General features: G+C 40.6%; 1 protein-coding gene across 1 annotated transcript in view; it reads left to right on the forward strand.

The window, feature by feature from the left end:
• The window catches only part of sipa1l3 (signal-induced proliferation-associated 1 like 3), a 191,510-nt gene that overhangs the window by 43,285 nt on the left and 129,807 nt on the right, over positions 1–18,418 (forward strand). The window contains exon 2 of the mRNA XM_052044092.1: positions 18,076–18,155. The gene's annotated coding sequence lies outside the window, so the exon portion shown is untranslated. The remainder of the gene's footprint in view (positions 1–18,075; positions 18,156–18,418) is intronic.

Here is an 18,418-nt window from a genome sequence, read left to right on the forward strand (position 1 = left end):
TTGTCGTATGCACAAGTACATGTCTGCACAGATGCAATGAAAAACATGCAGCAGCATCACAGGCATATAGCATTAAAGACACAACATACACAAGAAAAACAAAAATCAAACATATACAAGAAAGCACAATTAGAAAAAAAGCAAAGTCCATTGTAGAGCAAAATGCTACTATTACTGAAGTCATGATTAGGGTTGTGCAAGTTGGTTCAAGAACCGAATGGTTGAAGGGAAGTGGCTGTTCTTGAACCTGGTGGTGTGGGACTTCAGGCTTCTGTACCTGCTGCTCATTGATCGCTACAAGAAGATGGCACAGCCTGGGTGGTGGGGATCTTTGATGATGGATGTTGCCTTCTTGAGACAGTGCCTCATGTAGAAACTACTGATGGTGGGGACGGATGTGCCTATAATGTATTGGGCTAAGTTCACTACTCTCTGCAGTTTTTTTAAGTTCCTGTGCATTCGAACTGCTGTACCAGACCATGATGCAACCAGTCAGGATGCTTTCGGGTGCTTGGTGAGATGCTGAACCTCCTTAACCTTCTAAGAAAGTAGAGTCGCTGGCACACCTTCCTTGTGATTGTATCGATGTGCTGGACCCAGAATGGGTCATCTGATATGTTAACGCCCAAGAATTTAAAGCTGCTGACCCTCTCCACTGCTGGCCCACCAATGTAGACTGGTGCAGGTTCACCCTCCTTCCCATTCCAGAAGTCAACAATCTTTGTCTCAAGACGTGAGTGTTGGGTCCTGAGATGTGAAAAAGATGAGAAAAATCACAGTTTAATTTTGTAATTAATTTTTATGTTAGCTGCTTCAAAATATAAAACCAAACACTGGGGAATTGGTGATAGAGCAAGCCCAGTTGAACATGTAAGTACACAGCTGGGTGAGATGTGGCAGGAATGGTGGTCATTTTCCATTGGGAACAAAGAAGGATGCCTTGAAGGGGTTTGGTACTGAGATTGGTTGAAAGCAAGAAACCTGAGCTGGGTTTGGAGCTTCCTCAGACTCAAGAGATTAGTCATTAATCTGAGAAACTGTAATCTGGAAAGCAAATCACAGGGGTGTCTGCATGAGAAAAATCCAAGAGATGAGAGTTTAAAAATAAAGACTGTTTTCCAGGTGGGATGGTTGCTGTGGGAAGGTCAAGCAATGAAACTTCATGGCTCAAGATCAAAGCTTTTGGTGTCTTTTAGGGCAGTGGTGGACCCATTCCACTGGCCAGATGTGTACCATAGCTGTAGCCAATTATAGACATCATTCTTAAAGACTGATTCAACACAATCTCACCTAACCTTGAGAGCAAATAGGTGGGATTCAATCAGAAGTAAGTAAAATCAGTGACAGTTAATATGATGTTATGTATGCCTTCGTGGAGAAAATTGTCACAAAAAGTAAGCATTACACAATGGGATGTCAGACAGGTGCAAGACATTTAATATAAACGGATTGTGATGACTGTGTAGAGCACTGAATACTGAAGATTAAAATGGTGCACGAAACTGTTTAGTGAAAAGAAATTATTTGGGTCTTGTCAAAATAGCACTCACCTGCTTTACTGTTAGAAATTTTAAGGACATTTTTGCTGCAGTTAAACTAAAGGGAACTTGAAATATAATATTTTGCACTTTGAGATAAAGGTTGGCTCTGTTTTCTCTTTTGCAGATTGAATTTGACTAGCGCTTTGCATGTTTTATGGGCAGGTCCGCTCCCTTTATGATGTTGATTGTTTTTGTCGGGGTATACTTCCTGCAGATTTTTGCTGGGGGTCATCTGTTTCCATCATGTGTTGTGTGGGTGAAAGAACTTTGTTCTCTAATCATTTCCTTCTAGAGCAGAATGAAGAAAACATTTTTGTTTTAGCAACTTAGAAACCAGGAAGGTTGATGGAATGGGGGAGAGAATCAATATCCCATTCCCTCCATACCTCCACACCAGCTTTGGTGATTTATCTGTCTATGTGCCTCTGAATGTCTTTTCACCATGAGGACAACGTGAGAGAGTAGTGAGGAAAAACGAGTGATTTAAAATATTAAGCACAGCTGGGAAGTGGTAGCTTAGAATTGAAACGCATTGCTCCACATTCTTGCAAATCCCTCCCCAATGTTTAGATAGTGACTGGAATCTGTAATAAAGGGTAAACTATACCATGCTTTCTTGGCTGGGATAAGTTTGTGGTTTGGATTCATAACTGCCTTGATATAAAACCTGAAAGCCTGCATGAACATGGCTGATCTGTGCTCAAGCCGAGCCTAAGACTTTCAAACTGACAAATAAATGGTTGAGTCCTGTTGCATTAGACAGCCAAGTGTCAGGATGGAGCTCCACCCATGTACAGATTTCCCAAGTTTCATTGATGGTGAATGGAGTACTGGTGTTTTTCTCTTGAAACTCCACTCCTCCTTTCAGGGAATCAGCTTCAGGCTGACCTTGATAAAGGAAAATAATAATTAAAAAAATGATGCAAATAGCAGGGCTGTGAGACATACCCAGCTGGTCAGGCTGCACACCTAAATGAGACACAGAAATGTAATCTCAAGTCGAATTTATTGTCATGTGCACAAGTACAGTGAGGTACAGGTACAATGAAAAACTTGCAGCAGCATCTCAGATACGTAGATACAGACAACACACAGAATATAAATTAGACATAAAATTATACCATAACAATGGGGGGGAAAAAGACTGTATGTGCAAAGACAAGTCCAAGAGGTGGTCCATGATGTTCCATTGCTGAGGTAGGGTTAGTGTTGTGCAGGTAGGTTCAAGAACCTGATGGTTGTTGGAAAGTAGCTGCTCCTGATCTGCCTCTATCTATCACATTAACCATTTGATCTTGCCCTATCAGAGATATTCCCTTTATCCTATCAATTACATGCTGGGCCGAAGGGCCTGTATTGTGCTGTATGGTTCTATGGTTCTTCTTCTAATCCACCCCTCACTTTCTCTGCAATTTAAAACTGACTAGTTTTCTCTCTTTCCCATGACAAAGGGTCTCAGAATTGAAATGTTAACTTTGTTTCTCTTTCCACAGTTGTTGCCTGACCTAATGAGTGTTTCCAGTATCTTCTGTTTTTATTACACTGGTAGCTATTTTGAGGGTAAAGACAACCAAAAGAGAAAGTATGTGTTGTGTGAAGTCAAAGAGATGCAACAAACTGTGCTGATTAATGAACATGTTCTGTTTTGCTCCAGCAAATTTTAATCCAAGAGTAAAGAAAGAAAATTTATAACTGGCAACAATTTCAAGAATACAAAACAGCTTTAACTTATTTAGCTAATTATATTACCTCCTATTTGAATGTGATTTGGTGCAGAAGCATTTGGAGATGGTCAGTGGCCTGGTGGTAGGCTTCTTTGGATTCCCAGAGGAGACAGCACTTCTCTGGGAGCCTAGTTCTATTTTGTACCTCTGTTTTACTGAACAGCGAGTGCTAAATAACCACCTCCTTTCAATCTGATGTTCAATTCACACTGAAAGACATTTTTGTAAAAGGTAAACTATGTGCAGAGACAAGAAACTGTTTTTGGTTTGTCTAACATCTGGAGTGCAGCCTGTTTCCAAAGCAAAATACCTTCTTATTATGGACTTGTTTGGAAGTTCCCCATCCCGCTGTCAACTTGTTCAATTTCATTGCTTGGGTAATTGTTCTAATAGATCACATGAACCAGTCCATGGTTCAAAATTACCACAATTTTTGTGTGATTCCTAAACAAAGCCTCATTAGTTTCTAGGTGAAAGTGCACTGTAGTGGAGGAAATTTCCATCTTGAAATTGGTATCTCGCATTTGCCAGTTTCCCCTCTGTTTCTCCTGCATTGCAGCTGTTAACTGCTTGCTGTTATCATTCTGGGGTCGTTATTAACCTCAAAATGTCTCCTGTGGTGGATTCCTATATGTAATGTTAAATGTTGGTGTGGTTGAGCTGATGGAGGCTTTGCAATTTAGTTTTACTCTGTTTCCTACCTGCTTTAGCAGTGGAGGGATTTGGATAATGATCAGGAGTTTAAACTCAAGCTAGTTTCTCTGAACTTGCACTCTGTTCTCTGGGTTCTGAGTCTAGAACCCAGACTCTTCCATTTGCATTCTTAATGCAGAATTTAATTTAGCAACTGCTTGGACATGATTGAGCTGTTCGCTGTCTTTTGGGAAAGGATCCTGTTGACGTGCTCCTGATTTTCAGCTTTTACTTTGTTAGCTTCCTACGTTTCCCTGAATACATCCAATTTCAAATCTGATTTATTTTATAGACTGTACTGTGTATCAACAGAATAATAGATTTTGTTAAAATATTCAGGGCATACAAACGTTAATTCTGTGCCAGCCATTGTCACTTTGGGAATTGCAGCTAGAACAAAGGTTGAACCATAAAAGGAATGTTTGAAATTTACTTTGGAGGGAACTGAAAGGAAAATATCCTCTCTCTGGAAAAACTCAGTTCCCCTTTAGTGTTCACCAATGGTAAGTCAAATATCTTGAACCTAAAACCATGCCTTCTGATCAAGTATCATTTCAGTGTATTTTAAAAAGGAGAATTGGTTTGCTGTGGGAATGGGAAGTGCATTTGACCTGTTAGGTATGTGATTTAATGTGTTGATTAAGCAGAGCACATCGACCTTTGTAACTGCACCTGTATGTTGGCCACTGGAGTCTCTGTATTTCGTCGGCATTTTGCAGTGTTTCATTGTAATTATTTGCAAAATGAATAGTATAATGAGAGATTATGTTCACAATTTGATTCTCAGTGGCACCAATTTTTGTCTAAATTAATTAATTTTAGCTGGTGGTTGTAATAAGGCATTTTTACATTTCCTAATTCTTCCTGCTGAAAAATATTGCATATTTGGGCTTGTTGTGTGCTGAAGTTTGATTATCACTTTCGAATTCGGATTGAGAGGGGATATGAGAGAAGGATTAAGGTGAGGGCTGAGCTGCATCCTACATGGTGCGCTCTCAATTCCTTGTGGCACTAGCAGAGGTCTGGATATAGTTGAACTAAATCTCCAAGCAAATAGCGGCATTTCTTTTGTATCTAGTTTGAAAACCAGCGTCTCTTTAAAAAAAATGATTACAGACCTCAGATTGATTCTGTGAGACCTTTTCCAAGCTAGCAGACAATGAGTTGTTTTTATGCTGTAGAGCTGGCTTGAGACAATCCTCATATTTGTATCATTGAGGGCTTTCTTGATGACAGAAAGGAAATTGCTGCACTTTGGATTTAAGCTCAACCAAATGAGTGATGCATCATTGTCAATCTGTAGCAGTATGTCCTATTCACTTATGAAACTGCTTGCCTTTACGGGTAATAAATTGCTTGTTGTGTTGTTTTGTATTCAGCAGCAATTTAATATAATGCTGCTCAGATTATGCATTCTTGATCCGCACATTATCCTCATTTTACCATGAAATTCTAATCCACAATTCTCATTCACTGCTATTATATAGAAATCCTGATTGCACGTAATTAGGGCAGCATGGTAGAGGTTAGCGCAACACTTACAGCACCAGCGATCGGGGTTCGATTCCTGTCGCTGTCTGTAAGGAGTGTGTACGTTCTCCCGTGTCAGTGTGGGTTTCCTCAGAGTGCTTCAGTTTCCTCCCACATTGCAAAGACGTATGGGTAGGTTAATTTGGGTTTAAAATGGGCAGCGCGGACTTGTTGGGCCAGAAGGGCCTGTTACCACACTGTAAACAAAATTTTAAAAAAAATTTAAAATAATCATGTTTGCCAAGTTCTGATTTATTGTGAGGACCTTTTTTGTTTAAGGAAACCAATTGGAACTTGCACCTTGCACTTTCTTACAACAGTGACCACACTTCAAAAATACTTTGGGAAGCACTTTAGTACATCTGGAGGTCTTGAAGGGAAATAAAGAAAACCTTTTCCTTTTACTGTTATGCATTTCAACTAATTGTAATTGAAATAACACTAAGATCGTGGCATTGGCATTCCAGTATATTGTTCCCTGGATTAGTAGATTTGTGCAGCGATTGCCATGTGACTGAGTTCCTGACTTTATTGTGTATTGTTGGGAGTTGTGCTCTTTACCCTTTGTCAAGGAAGGACTTTCTGCTGTTATACACCATCTGGTGGTCAGATTAACTTTCATGGCTGAGAATTGATGGTCAGAAGACTGTTGGATATGAGTAACCTGTGAATATTGTTATTGACAATATATTTTGATCAAATGACAAAGCACATGCATTATGTCTTTCTAACTGTATATAACCAGTGTTAAGCACTTCATAACCAGTGTTAAGCACTTCATATTTGCTTTGAAAAATTGTCCATCTGTTACAGTAATGTAAGAGTAGGCATTGACTATTCAGCACCTCAAGTCAGCTTCATTTTTAAATCACTGTGATTTAATTTCATTGACACCCCGCCCCCACCCCCCCCCCCCCCCCCCATTCCTTGGGTTAACAAAAATATGACACTCTCGGATGTTAAATTAACAATTGCTGTTTGCTGGAGTTCCAAATTTCTAACTGTCTTCTGCATCACTTTAGATAATGTGTGTGGATGTATGTGCTTTCTGTATGTTCACTGAATTGTAGCAAACATTAACAGTCAGACATTTCAAGGCAAGGGAAGACTATTTATGATGTGTGGATGTATGTCATTTTAGACTGACCTTTTTCATTGTATAATTTTTTAATTAACACTGAGCTGCCATTTTGCTTGTCTGTGCAACTACCTAGTTGAATAAAGTTGTGGGAGTGGAGTACTCATTCAGTTATCCTTTCACATTAGTTTTTTTTTAATCAATATGAATGACTACACTACTGGAATTGAGAGCTTCCAAGCAAGAATTTGTTAAGCTGAACCAGACTGCCTTGTTTTCTATAACATAATGGTTGATTTTAGGGAATAGTAATTCTTGTGCTGGTGTCCATCAGTTGAGTGAGGACAATGAATTTTGGTAGGCAGTTTACCTATTGAAGTCACTAACCTGTTTTTGTCCTCTTGTCAAATATTTGTTACAACTAAGCAACACACAAAACACTGGAGGAACTTGGTGGGTCAGGCATGCTGCCTGACCCACTGAGTTCCTCCAGCTTTTTGCATGTTGCTCCAGATTTCCAGCATCTGCCGTCTCCTGTGTCTCCACTTTGTTCCAACTAATGTGTATTGCTGTAGAAGGATTGGGAATGCGAAACCCCAGCCAAGCAATGGTGACATCTAAGGGTCTACTGAAGATGCTGCTGGGAATGGGTTGGAAATTGATTCATCCATGTTATTTAACATCAGCCTAAGTAGTACTTTAGGCCACTAGGGCACCTCTGCATAACAAAGGGCTGAAAAGCAACAGTGGTGGACTGTATATAAATACTTGTTTTTGTGGCTTTATTTCCAGATTTGTGACAAACCACTACCTTGTGGAGCCAGTTGTCATTGGACACCACCTGCCATGTTGCCACTGGGATTGCTTCATATATTGATGTGAATATGGTACATACATGTGACAATAATAAACCAGGGTACCAATCTAAAAAAAAAATTACCTTAATTGTTTAAGGGCAGAGCTTAAACGCATTCGATTTACTCTTGCCACTCCTGCCAGATTTGTAACTGACAGTACTTTACCCTGATATAATAAGTGCTTTGTAATCCCATCTCCAATTTGTAAGGGTGAAGTCCATGGTTATAATGAAAATCCAAAAAAAACTGCTGCTGCTGTAACTCCAAAATAAAAACAAATGTTGGAAACATTCATCTGGTGGAAAGAGAAACAGTTAAAGTTTCAGGTCAAAGACCCTTTATCAGAACTGGGGAAATGGAGAAAGCAAGTTGGTATGAGTTGCAGAGAAGGCAAGGGAGGGGTAGATAGAACTAGGGGAAGATCTATAATAGGGTGAAGTCAGGGTTGCTATGGTTTGTGTTGTCGGGGTCCACCAGTCAAATGGGTTCATGGGACAAATAAAGTGTGATAATACAGACAAAAGTATTTAACGTCTTTCAAATAGCAGGGCTGTGGGACGTGTCCAGAAGGTCAGTGTGTAGCAATAGAGAGAAACTGAGGTGATATTACCTGGTTAAAGAATTCAGTTTCAAGTTTAAAAGGCTGTAGAGTGCTTATGTACAAGACTGTGCTGTTGGGCCTTGTTTTAATAGTGTGGAAGGTCACAGACAGATGGGTCTGAGTGAGATGAAGAATTAGTGGTAGATAATAGGAAGTTTGGGGTTAACCCTGTGGACTGAATGCAGATCTCCGCAAAATGGTCACAGTCTTCATGTGGTTTCTTCATTGAAGTGGAGACCAAATAGATTGGAAGAAGTACAAGTGAATTGCTGCTTCACCAGGAAAGACTGTTTGTTTGGGTACCTGTTAGAAGGGAATTCTGAACTCCCTTGTAGATAAACAACTATGTTGCTTTCTGCACTCGGGGGGTGGGGGGTGTGTGGATGTGTGTTTCATTTTAAATGATTCTGTTTTAGAAACTTTCTATTACACATTTCATTACTTTTGCTGCCATTTTCTACCCATGCTCACCTTCATATGGTCCCCTTCCTTTTTTTGGATCTTTCAAGGGAATCGATGATTTCTTTTCATGGGGGATAGTGTAGCAACAAACATCTATTACATGACTACAGACACCCGTGGTTAACCGACTATATCTCCTCCCACCCTCTGCTTTCTGTGAGGATTCCATTTCCATTTTCCAAGTTCCTTTGTCTCTGTCGTCTTTGTTCCAAAGATGAAAATTTCCACATAGGTCCCTCTGAGATGTTTTTTCCTTCTTCCTGAACAATGGTTTTCTCATGACTGAATCACAGGTAGTTATTAACTTCTGCTCTCACGCCCATTCCTTCTGGATGGAGCAAGGGTTAGTTCCCCTGGTCCTTGCCTTCCATAAAGGGCAGGCACACTAGTGTAGTGGTTAGCATAATGCTATTACAATGCCAGCGACACGGTTCAATTCCAGCCGCTGTCTGTAAGGAGTTTGTACGTTCTCCCTGTGTCTGCGTGGGTTTCCTCTGGGTGCTCTGGTTTCCTCCCACATTCCAAAGACATACGGGTTAGGAAGTTGTGGGCATGCTATGTTGGCACTGGAAGCGTGGCAACACTTGCGGGCTGCCCCCAGAACACTCTATGCAAAAGATGCATTTCACTCTGTTTCAATGACATGTGACTAACAAAGAAATCTTATCTTATCATACCAGTGTTCAAGTACTAGAGGACGTGCATTTGAGGTGAAAGGAGGAAAGTTTAAAGGGGATGTACAGGGCAAATTTTTTTTTGCATAGAGAGTGGTGAGGGCCTGGAACAGGCTGCCAGGGATAGTGGTGGAAGCAGATACGGTAGTGGCATTCAAGAGGCTTTTAGATAGACACATGAATATGGAGGGATATAGATCATGTACAGGCAGTGGAGATTTAGTTTAATTTGGCAATGTGTTCAGCACAGACATTGTGGTCATAGGACCTGTCCCTATGCTGTCCTGTTCAATGTTCATTCACTACCTTCAAGATTCCACCCTTGGAGGTATCTTCCCCTCTCATCCCTTTTTCAACATTTCAAAGGGACCATTCCTTTCATCACTCCCTATTTCACTCCTCCATCTCCACCAACCACTCAGCCGCATTATATGCAACACTTAACCTTTTGCCTCTTCTCAAACAATCCCAGGGACCCAAATAATCCTTCCGGGTGAAGCAATGAATCACTTGCACTTCTTCCAGATCCAGTGTACTGAATTCACTGTTGGCAACGTAGTCTCCTCTACACTGGAGAAACCAAACGCAGATTGGTGATCACTTTGTGGAGTATTTCCATTCAGTCCATGGGGGTGACTCTGAACTTCCTGTTGGCTGCTGCTCCTCCTCTGACCTGTCCGCCCACGGTTTCCTAACGCTGTTACAACAATGTAAGCATGAGGAATGGCACCTCATCTTCTGACTGCTTAGTCTTTAAAACTCTTATCAAATTTAACAGCTTCAGATACCTCTTTTTCTGTCTGTATCAGAACTGGTCAGTCCACCTCTGATATTACCTCCGTTTTTCTGTCTCCATTTAAGATAAGCTATCTTTATTAGTCACATGTACATCAAAACATAGTGAAATGCACCTTTTGCATAGTGTTCTGGGGGCAGCCCACAAGTGTCGCCACGCTTCCAGTGCCAACATAGCATGCCCACAACTTCCTAACCGGTACGTCTTTGGAATGTGGGAGGAAACCAGAGCACCCAGAGGAAACCCACGCAGACAAGGAAAGAACGTACAGACTCCTTACAGACAGTGGCCGGAATTGAACCCAGGTCGCTGGTGCTGTAAAGCATTACGCTAACCCCTACACTACCATGCCTGCCTGCACAGGCTGACCTGATGGGCGTGTTTTGCAGTTCTGCATTTTGCAACTTTGACAATCCTTTGTGTTCTCATCCTCCTAACTTTCCTGACTTCATAGTTTTATTTTCCTTTGTTCATGTTCCCTCCACTTCTTCGCCGCCCCCCCCCCCCCCATTAATCCATCAACCAAATGACCTTTTTAGAGCTTATCATTATGACAACCCTGGCCTCACCATGTGAAGGTATTTTCTTTGTCCTATCCATCTCTCCATACTCTCTCTGCAGCTTAAAGTCAATTTACTTCATCTCTTTCCGTGGTCTGAAGAACAGTCTTCAACCTGAAATGTTATCTCTTGTTTTACTTTCCACAGATCTGCCTGACCTTCTGACTGTTTCCAGCATTTTGTTTTGGAAACCCATAGCTGGGTATTTTATATACTGAAAGTTTTACTTTACTTTAGTTCATAGTAGCAAAGTAAACAACTTTCCAAATAAACCTATTTGGGCAAACAGGCAGTTTCTTGTTGCAATTGGTGAAGACGATGTTGAATATGAAAGAGAAATAACTTAGATGCTTCTGCTCCAGTTCTGAGGAGTGGAAAGTACCTGGGCATGCCTTTACACACCAGCTACTATGTAGTCTGGAGCAAGTCAACGAGACCTGGAATGATTGGAGACCAGTTTGAGCTGCATGGACTTGGCAGACATGATGCGCACACACACTACTCTGTTATGGTGACCCAAGAGTTGACATCTTCTTAGGCAGTCTTTTGGGATCAAGGCTGACTTTCTTCCACTGGGGTTTTGTGTGTTCTGAGGTGGCAAATGAGATCAATGTGCGAACCGCAGTCTTTCACAGGTGGATTGGGAGGGTGGGTAGTTTGTGAGGAGGTCCATTCTTTCTACTGCTTATGCATGGCCTTGAAGTTCTCAATATCATCCTGAATGCTCTTTCACTTTGGTCGTGGGCCAGAGTGTAACAGTGACTGATAATGGATTCTCTGGTGTGTGGAACAATAATTCCACGTAGGATTTGTTGTCTATTCCAAAGTACATAATAGTTGTCACTGGATGTGGCAGAACTGCAGAAATTAAATTGGAGCCATTTATTGTGGGATCATTTAGTTATCATATACTTCCTGCATGGCTCCTAGTCTTGGAGTCACTCAGCTTCATTTACACATATGAATGCCAGTAAGACTTCTCTCACTACTTGAAGCTGGTACCAATGCTCGCTTTGAAGGAAACAGTGAATAGCAAAGAGTTGAGAGGGAGGAGCTTTTGGGGGACTGGGAATTGGAGGAGGGATGGGACAACGGTAATAGAAGAGGGTGAAGGTAAAAGCATCTGTCTTTGTGTGTCAATATGTTGATTAAAGCGCGTGTTTTAAAAATATGCTTTTGTGTTCTAGAAGAGGACCCAATGGGCACTTGATGGCATACAATTATAGTATATGATGATCTAATTTCTTTTCTCTAGTGGTATGAATAAAACGTGTTGGTTGCATTGATAGCACTGTTTAGTATAGAAACAAGGACAGAATCTTTGAAGATGTTGGTGTTTTCCCCAGGAGTACATGTTATTTCTCCTTTCCCATCCCATCACCCACCCAATTTGAGCAGAAGGCTTTCAGAATAAAGCAGATATTACTCCATAGCCTGGAGTACATTTGACTTCATTTTAATTTTTCACAGTACATAGACATGTAGATTTCAAAATAGAAATTGTTTAACTCTGGCCTTACCAGTATAAACAAGCGTCAGTGAACTCCTGAATTGAACCTGCTTTAAATACCCTAGCGTGAGGGTGCAAAACTCCAAAAATACAGAAATTTTCACCTATGCTGCAACCTGAGCCCTTTTAATGTGCTGGTCACAATTGTGAACAAACAACATTTCAGGAAGTGAAATGGCTTCATGAATGACTGAAGCAAGAGGCAGTGGATAATGGCAGTTGTAGTGAAGCTCGGTATGTTTATTAATGCAAGATGGGAGCCTGGAGCAAGCCTGTCAGTTCTGTCGCATTGTATCTGCTGCCTTAAAGTAATTCTATTATATTCTATTGCTCACTCAGTGAGCAGAAACTTTGAAAGCGGTCAACTGTACAAATCATTCTGCTTAGCGCTGACTGCTCTTTGCAAATTATATTTAATCTTGTGATACAGGTTGTCCAGCAGTGCATGCCATGATGTGTCTCATTTTCGTACTATTTTGCCTCCTTTGCCCCAATTGGGGTGAAGAGTATGGTCCAACAGGTCACTTCTACCATACTGTGTAAAGCAAGCTATTGTTTTCATCCCAAGTTTGCAGCAGTCCTCTTGTCAATGACTTTGCTTTTTAGATGCTATTAACACATTTTTGGCCTTTGTCATTAGTGTGTTCAGTGTTATAAAGAAATGGAATTGGTTTATTATTGTTACATGTACCGAGATACAGTGAAAAGCTTTTGTTTTGTGTACCATCCAGATAGATCATGCCATACATAATTATATTAAGGTAGTGAAAGAAAACAATGTATTGTTGCAGTTACAGAGAGAGTGCAGTGCAGGTAGAAAAAGTACAAGGGCCACAGTGAGGTAGATTGGGAGATCGAGGGTTCATCTTTTAACACGTGGAAGGTCTGGTCAAAAATCTGATAACAGTGGGATAGAAACTGTCCTTGAGTCTGGTGGTTTGTGCTCTCAAGCTTTTGTACTTTTTGCCCACTGTGAGGAAGGAGAAGAGCGAATGACTGGGGTGGGAGGGATCCTTGATTATTTTGCTTTCCAGAGGCTGCAGGAAGTGTAGACGAGTCAATAGAGGGGAGGCTGGTTTGCGAGAATTTAGAGAATTCCAGGTAAAACATTGCCAAACTATTCAGTGGTGTAGTACAAAGTTTGAACTCAATTACTGGGAAAAGTATCATGTTGGCTGCAACATTTTGGTAAATGATACTGTGTTAAGCCCCTGGTTCCCTGGGCTATTGCTACTAATAAAGATGAACATCTGCTTCCACTGGTATTCAAGTGCTTGACATTGGTAGGTTTTCGATAACCTCTTGTCATACAAGGATCTTACCTGCCAGAACTAGCCCAATATTGGGGAAGTCTGGATGGGCTACTGATAATCTGCATCAGTTTGGAACAGCATTGGGATGTAACTGAATGTGCATTTGTTTTATTGCTGAATTTGTGCCAGTGATTTTCAAAAAGGAGATGCAAATTCACTAGCCTAGGCAACATACTAAATTGGGGATGTAGCATAGTGGTCAGTTCATTGGAAGTGACCCAGAGGCCAAGGTGGGGCCAAGATAGAGATGGGTGTGCCAATTGCACCGTGGCAACTGGAGAAGTTCAATTCAGTTAATTAAAAAATCTAGAATCTCTCATGGTGATCACAGATCATTTGTAAAAACCCATTGGATTCACTAACAGGGAAGGAAATCTGTTGCCCTTACCCAATGGGACTGTGTGTGACTCTAGATCCGCAGGTTGAACCTTAACTGCTCTCTGAAATAGCCCAGAAAGATGCGCAGTTCAGGAGCAAATAGAGGCAGGTGTTAAACGCTGGCTTTGCCAGTGACATCCTCTTCCTGTAAACCCAATGGAAAATAAAGTTAAAGAAGTCAGTATATGGGTGGAGTCCTTTGTAGAACGGCTAAAATGGAAAATGTCATGTAAATTTGACATCGGATCTGTAAGGGTTATGCATTGAGTGTTACACAGAGCTCGCTGTATTGCAGTAAGACTCCCAAAACTTGTTAGTCTTTTCCAGTTTATCTTATTTAAGCCTGTGTTGAAAATGTCTCAGAGGGAGTTGTAAAGTGGGTGTCCTTTTCTTTTTCATTGTGCCACATTACCACCTCTATTTTATTAATGTGAACATTTGATCCTTTTGGTAACTGAAAAGTTTTGCTTAATTAAAACCTTGCCCTTGGGTAAAAAAAAAGTTGCTGCATACGTCTTTACAAATAATAATATAAGGGCTCAGCGATTTAAAGAAAATTGTTTCATGTTAACCTTCAACTAATATAGATCTCATTTGTTAGGAGATGCCTGGAGGACATTAGCCTATAATCAGCTCTCTCACTTGTTCATGTAGCAGCTGAATGCCACGTCTGCGTTGTCTGTTATTTTGGAGTTACCTTGCAACTGGCTAGATGTCTGGAATTGAAGAATCCACCTCTAATATTCAGGTCTACAATGGCGAGATTTGATGGAGCAAGCAGAGCTAGTGATGGCGCTTTAACTGCGCTTCAGTCTTTGTAAATCCGGCCTTGAATTATTGCTATCATCTATTTAAACATCAGTCTTTCAGGTGGGATGTTAAACTTGAGCCTCTGTCCATTCTCCACGAGACAGCCGGGCACTGTTAGAAGGGCAGGAGAGTTATCTTTGATCACTGTTCCTTGAACAACATCTCAAAAAAAACACACATGGCTTGTTTGGTAATTATCACATAGCTATTTGTGGGATCTTTTTGTGCACAAATCAGTTGTTGTAGTTCCTGCATTACGCCAATGACGATGCATCAAAAGTACTTGTTGTAAAGTTCTTTTATAATGAAAAGTCCTGAGGTTCTGAAAGATGCTCTTGAAAAGCAAAACTTTTCTGGGATGTCAATTTGTCCTGAGAGAAGTACCCGTTAGAGCATTGGAGAAAAGGAGAGGTTTTTGGAGAAGAAAATTAGCAGTCCAAACACCATAGAAAGGCGAGTGAGACCTCATGATCAATGCTGCTTATGTTTTGCACTGCTGCCTTCATTACTGTTACTGGAAAGAAGACACCAGCTGTTTGTCTAACTGAATCCTTGCATCCTTAATAAAAGACACTTAAGCATCTTTCTAGGTTACGTGGCATGTTTGGTTTAACTGAAGTGAAAAGTTAAGAAACATCTGAATTTAAACTGGATACTGCAATTAATTGCGTGACTGTTGGTGACATTTTAACAATGGGAAACAGAGTCTGAAAACTGTTAATGGGGAATAGCAAATTAATGCTTCATTAGCTTAGTAGCACAAGGTGACCTGCTGTGACCACACCAGATTGAGAGCCAGTGAGCTGCATTAATTGATGTTGGCTTCAAAACAATGGCTCCTTGGGTCCCTTATTAGCTCACGTTGAAGTACAAAATTCCCATTTGTGTACGTGTGTTCTAAATTGCACACAGTTACCACGTGCCGCATTTACTGATTACCTTGAGTAAGGATCTACAAGAGCTGAATGTTAATCCAACTTTGTTTCCCCCCATGTACATTGATGCAGGAATTGGGAGCTTTAAAGTCAGTTTTTCAGCTGCCAATAATTTAGGTGTGGTAAGTCGTATTGTTCAAAGCAATAGTTAGAAAGGGACGTAATCAAAACTTTGGCAGATGGAGTTCAAATGTGGAAGTGCAAAGCTCCTTGCTTTTTGATCTGAGGGAGTAGAAAATCAAAACAATTCTTAATGGGGGGGTGGGGGGTGGGGAGGGAGACTATATGGCTGTTGAGGAAGACCAAAGATGTTCTCATACACAAATTAAGAGTGACACAACTTGGGTGAGATTAAAAACAAAATAAAGACAAATGGAGCATTGCTGTTTGTTTGAGGTTGAAATTCCAAGTGGTACTTGGACAGATTTCATCAGGGTCTGCAGTAGTTTAAGTGTTGTATCGTATAAAAGACACGCTGGTCTTTGGCTAGAGCAGATTTGCAGCATGATGCTGGAGCTTAAAGGATTAAATTATGAGAGGTTTCACAATATTGCTTTGTATTCCATTGAGTTTAGAAGGTTGAGGGGCTGCAGTCAGAAAATCAGTCATGGAAATACCAAAAATGAGAGGTGTTGAAAAGAATGCATGATCTTCTTGATTATTGCTTGGTGTATTACAGGTGACCCTGTATTAGGCTGTTTGGGTTATGGAAATTCACCTGTACAAAATTAACAACTTACTACCCCCAAATATAAGATTCAGTCTCATGGAACTTGTGTGGGGGGAAAAGTAAATAAATTTTTCCGACTTGCATTTCTTGACGCATCCACAGATGATGTGGTTTCATGTTACGGGAAATTGTGATGTGGACCCCCATTGTAATGCAGGGGTCACCTGTACTGTGTTGGGGGGGAATAAAAAGCACACTTTGCAGGTTGCAACTTTAGATGCTCATATCAGGAAGTTTTGATCCATTTAACAATTATTGCCCTCTATTTGTCCCAATTGATTTTGTGACCTCTGAAACTGCAAATGACTCTACATTTCATCTGACTGCTTATGTAAATGAATATCCCTCTACTGTCCAACCAGTTCCTACTTAACATTCTCCGCATCATAGGCTTCTGCCTCCATTTGTGATTCTGGTTTGATTTGCTGTGGTACCATTATTTTTGCCCAGTTTGAAACCGATAACAGAACAGGGTTTGTGGAAAATCATGCTTTCAAGAAACCTCAAACTTTTTAAACAGAAATGTATTATGATTGAACACATTTAAATACATACGTTTATACCCCCCCCCGCCCCCCCCCCCCCCCCCCCCCCCCCAAACACAAGGCAATAGCTCTTTAAAAATCACTGGTTAGGTCTGAGAGAGGATATTGTGAGCAATTCAGGGCATCGCACTTTTGGAAGGAAAGCAAGGCCTTGGGAAATGTGCAGAGGAGTTTTACCAAAGTTGTCCCAGCTGTGAGGGAATGTTTTGATTTGTTTATTTATGGAATGTGAGGATATGCTAGGAGGACCAATATTTATTACCGATCCCTAATGACAGTGAGCTGCCTTGAACTCTTGCAGTCCATGTGGTGGACATGCTCCTATAGTGCTGTCAGGGTAGGAGGTACACTCAATGATGATGAAGTAACAGCAATATATATTCAAGTCCAGATGATGTGTGACTCTGAGGGGGATCTGTGGATGGTGGCACTTGTGGATCTGCAGCTTTTGGCCGCCTTGGTGACAGAGGTTGTAGAGTTAATGTTGACATAGCCTAGGCAAGTAACCACTGTTGAAGTTATGTGGAGAGTTTAATAATGTTTGTAAATCAGAAATGGTTGAAAGGTTCAAAATTATGATAGAAGCTATTTCCACTTATAGGAGAGCCAGTAACTAGAGGACATACATTTAACATAATTGATAAAAGAATCAAGAAATGTTCTATCAATGCAAGTCTTTAATTATCTGGAATTGTACCATCTGAGTGGGTGATGGAAACAATGAGGCTGCACATGGATTCTACCAATATTCTCTGTAACCAGCTGCTCAGAGATGGGTGAGAACAGCTGCCTGTGGCTTAACTTTCCCAATTTATTTTCAACAACGCCTTGTATTCTTCTCCTCTCTGCATGTGTATAGCTACCTCCAAACTTGATTCTTTCTCATTCCACTTTCCCCCGCTGTTTATACCTCAATTATTTTAACTGAAGTTATATTATTCAGAGAGCTACCCTAAATTGGGGCTTTAACTCAAATCCATCTTGTATGCTTCATTTTCATAGATTAATACCTGGCCTTTCACTTCAGTTAAAATCTATTGTGTAACATCATTGCACAGATCAAAGATTCAATGATCGAAGCCATACTCATATTAAACTTGTTTCATGAAGAAAGTTTCCCGTGGATTATTGCATTACAGTGATGTCCCACTCTAGATTTCAAATCTGCTAATCTGCTTCATGTTAGTAAGACAAATTAAGCAAATTGTGTTGTTGTGACATTTTAAGGCATCTCCCTAATGTGTCTTTTATTCAAGAACTTTGGTTCTAAATGTAGTACTTTGAAATATCTTTAATTATCAGAGTTTCCCTGATGGTTTTTTTTTACCCCCTTCCTAGGTTCTGTGGCTTGCTGCGATTCTCACAACGAAAACTTTAAAAGCCTGCTGATGAGTCATTGACCTGCAAGATTCAATCAAGTACGTGAACTAAATGCAAGATGAATTCTTGTCAAACAGAAATTTCAGAATCTGTCCAGGGTTTCTGTGTCACGTGTTGTGAGCTGGAAATTTTCATGGCTGTACATTTATTACTATGTTAGTGGTTGGGTTAAAATCAGGATTTGTGCCTCAAAAGCAGATGCCCTCTGTAGTATGTTTTAGATGGTTTCACCATCTGAAGTAAAGCTTCTTGGCACCAGATTGATGGAAAGTCTTACAGGTGTTAAAAGTGTAATGGTACA

Source organism: Pristis pectinata, chromosome 35 (genome assembly GCF_009764475.1).
Source record: "Pristis pectinata isolate sPriPec2 chromosome 35, sPriPec2.1.pri, whole genome shotgun sequence".
Lineage (NCBI taxonomy): Eukaryota > Metazoa > Chordata > Chondrichthyes > Rhinopristiformes > Pristidae > Pristis > Pristis pectinata.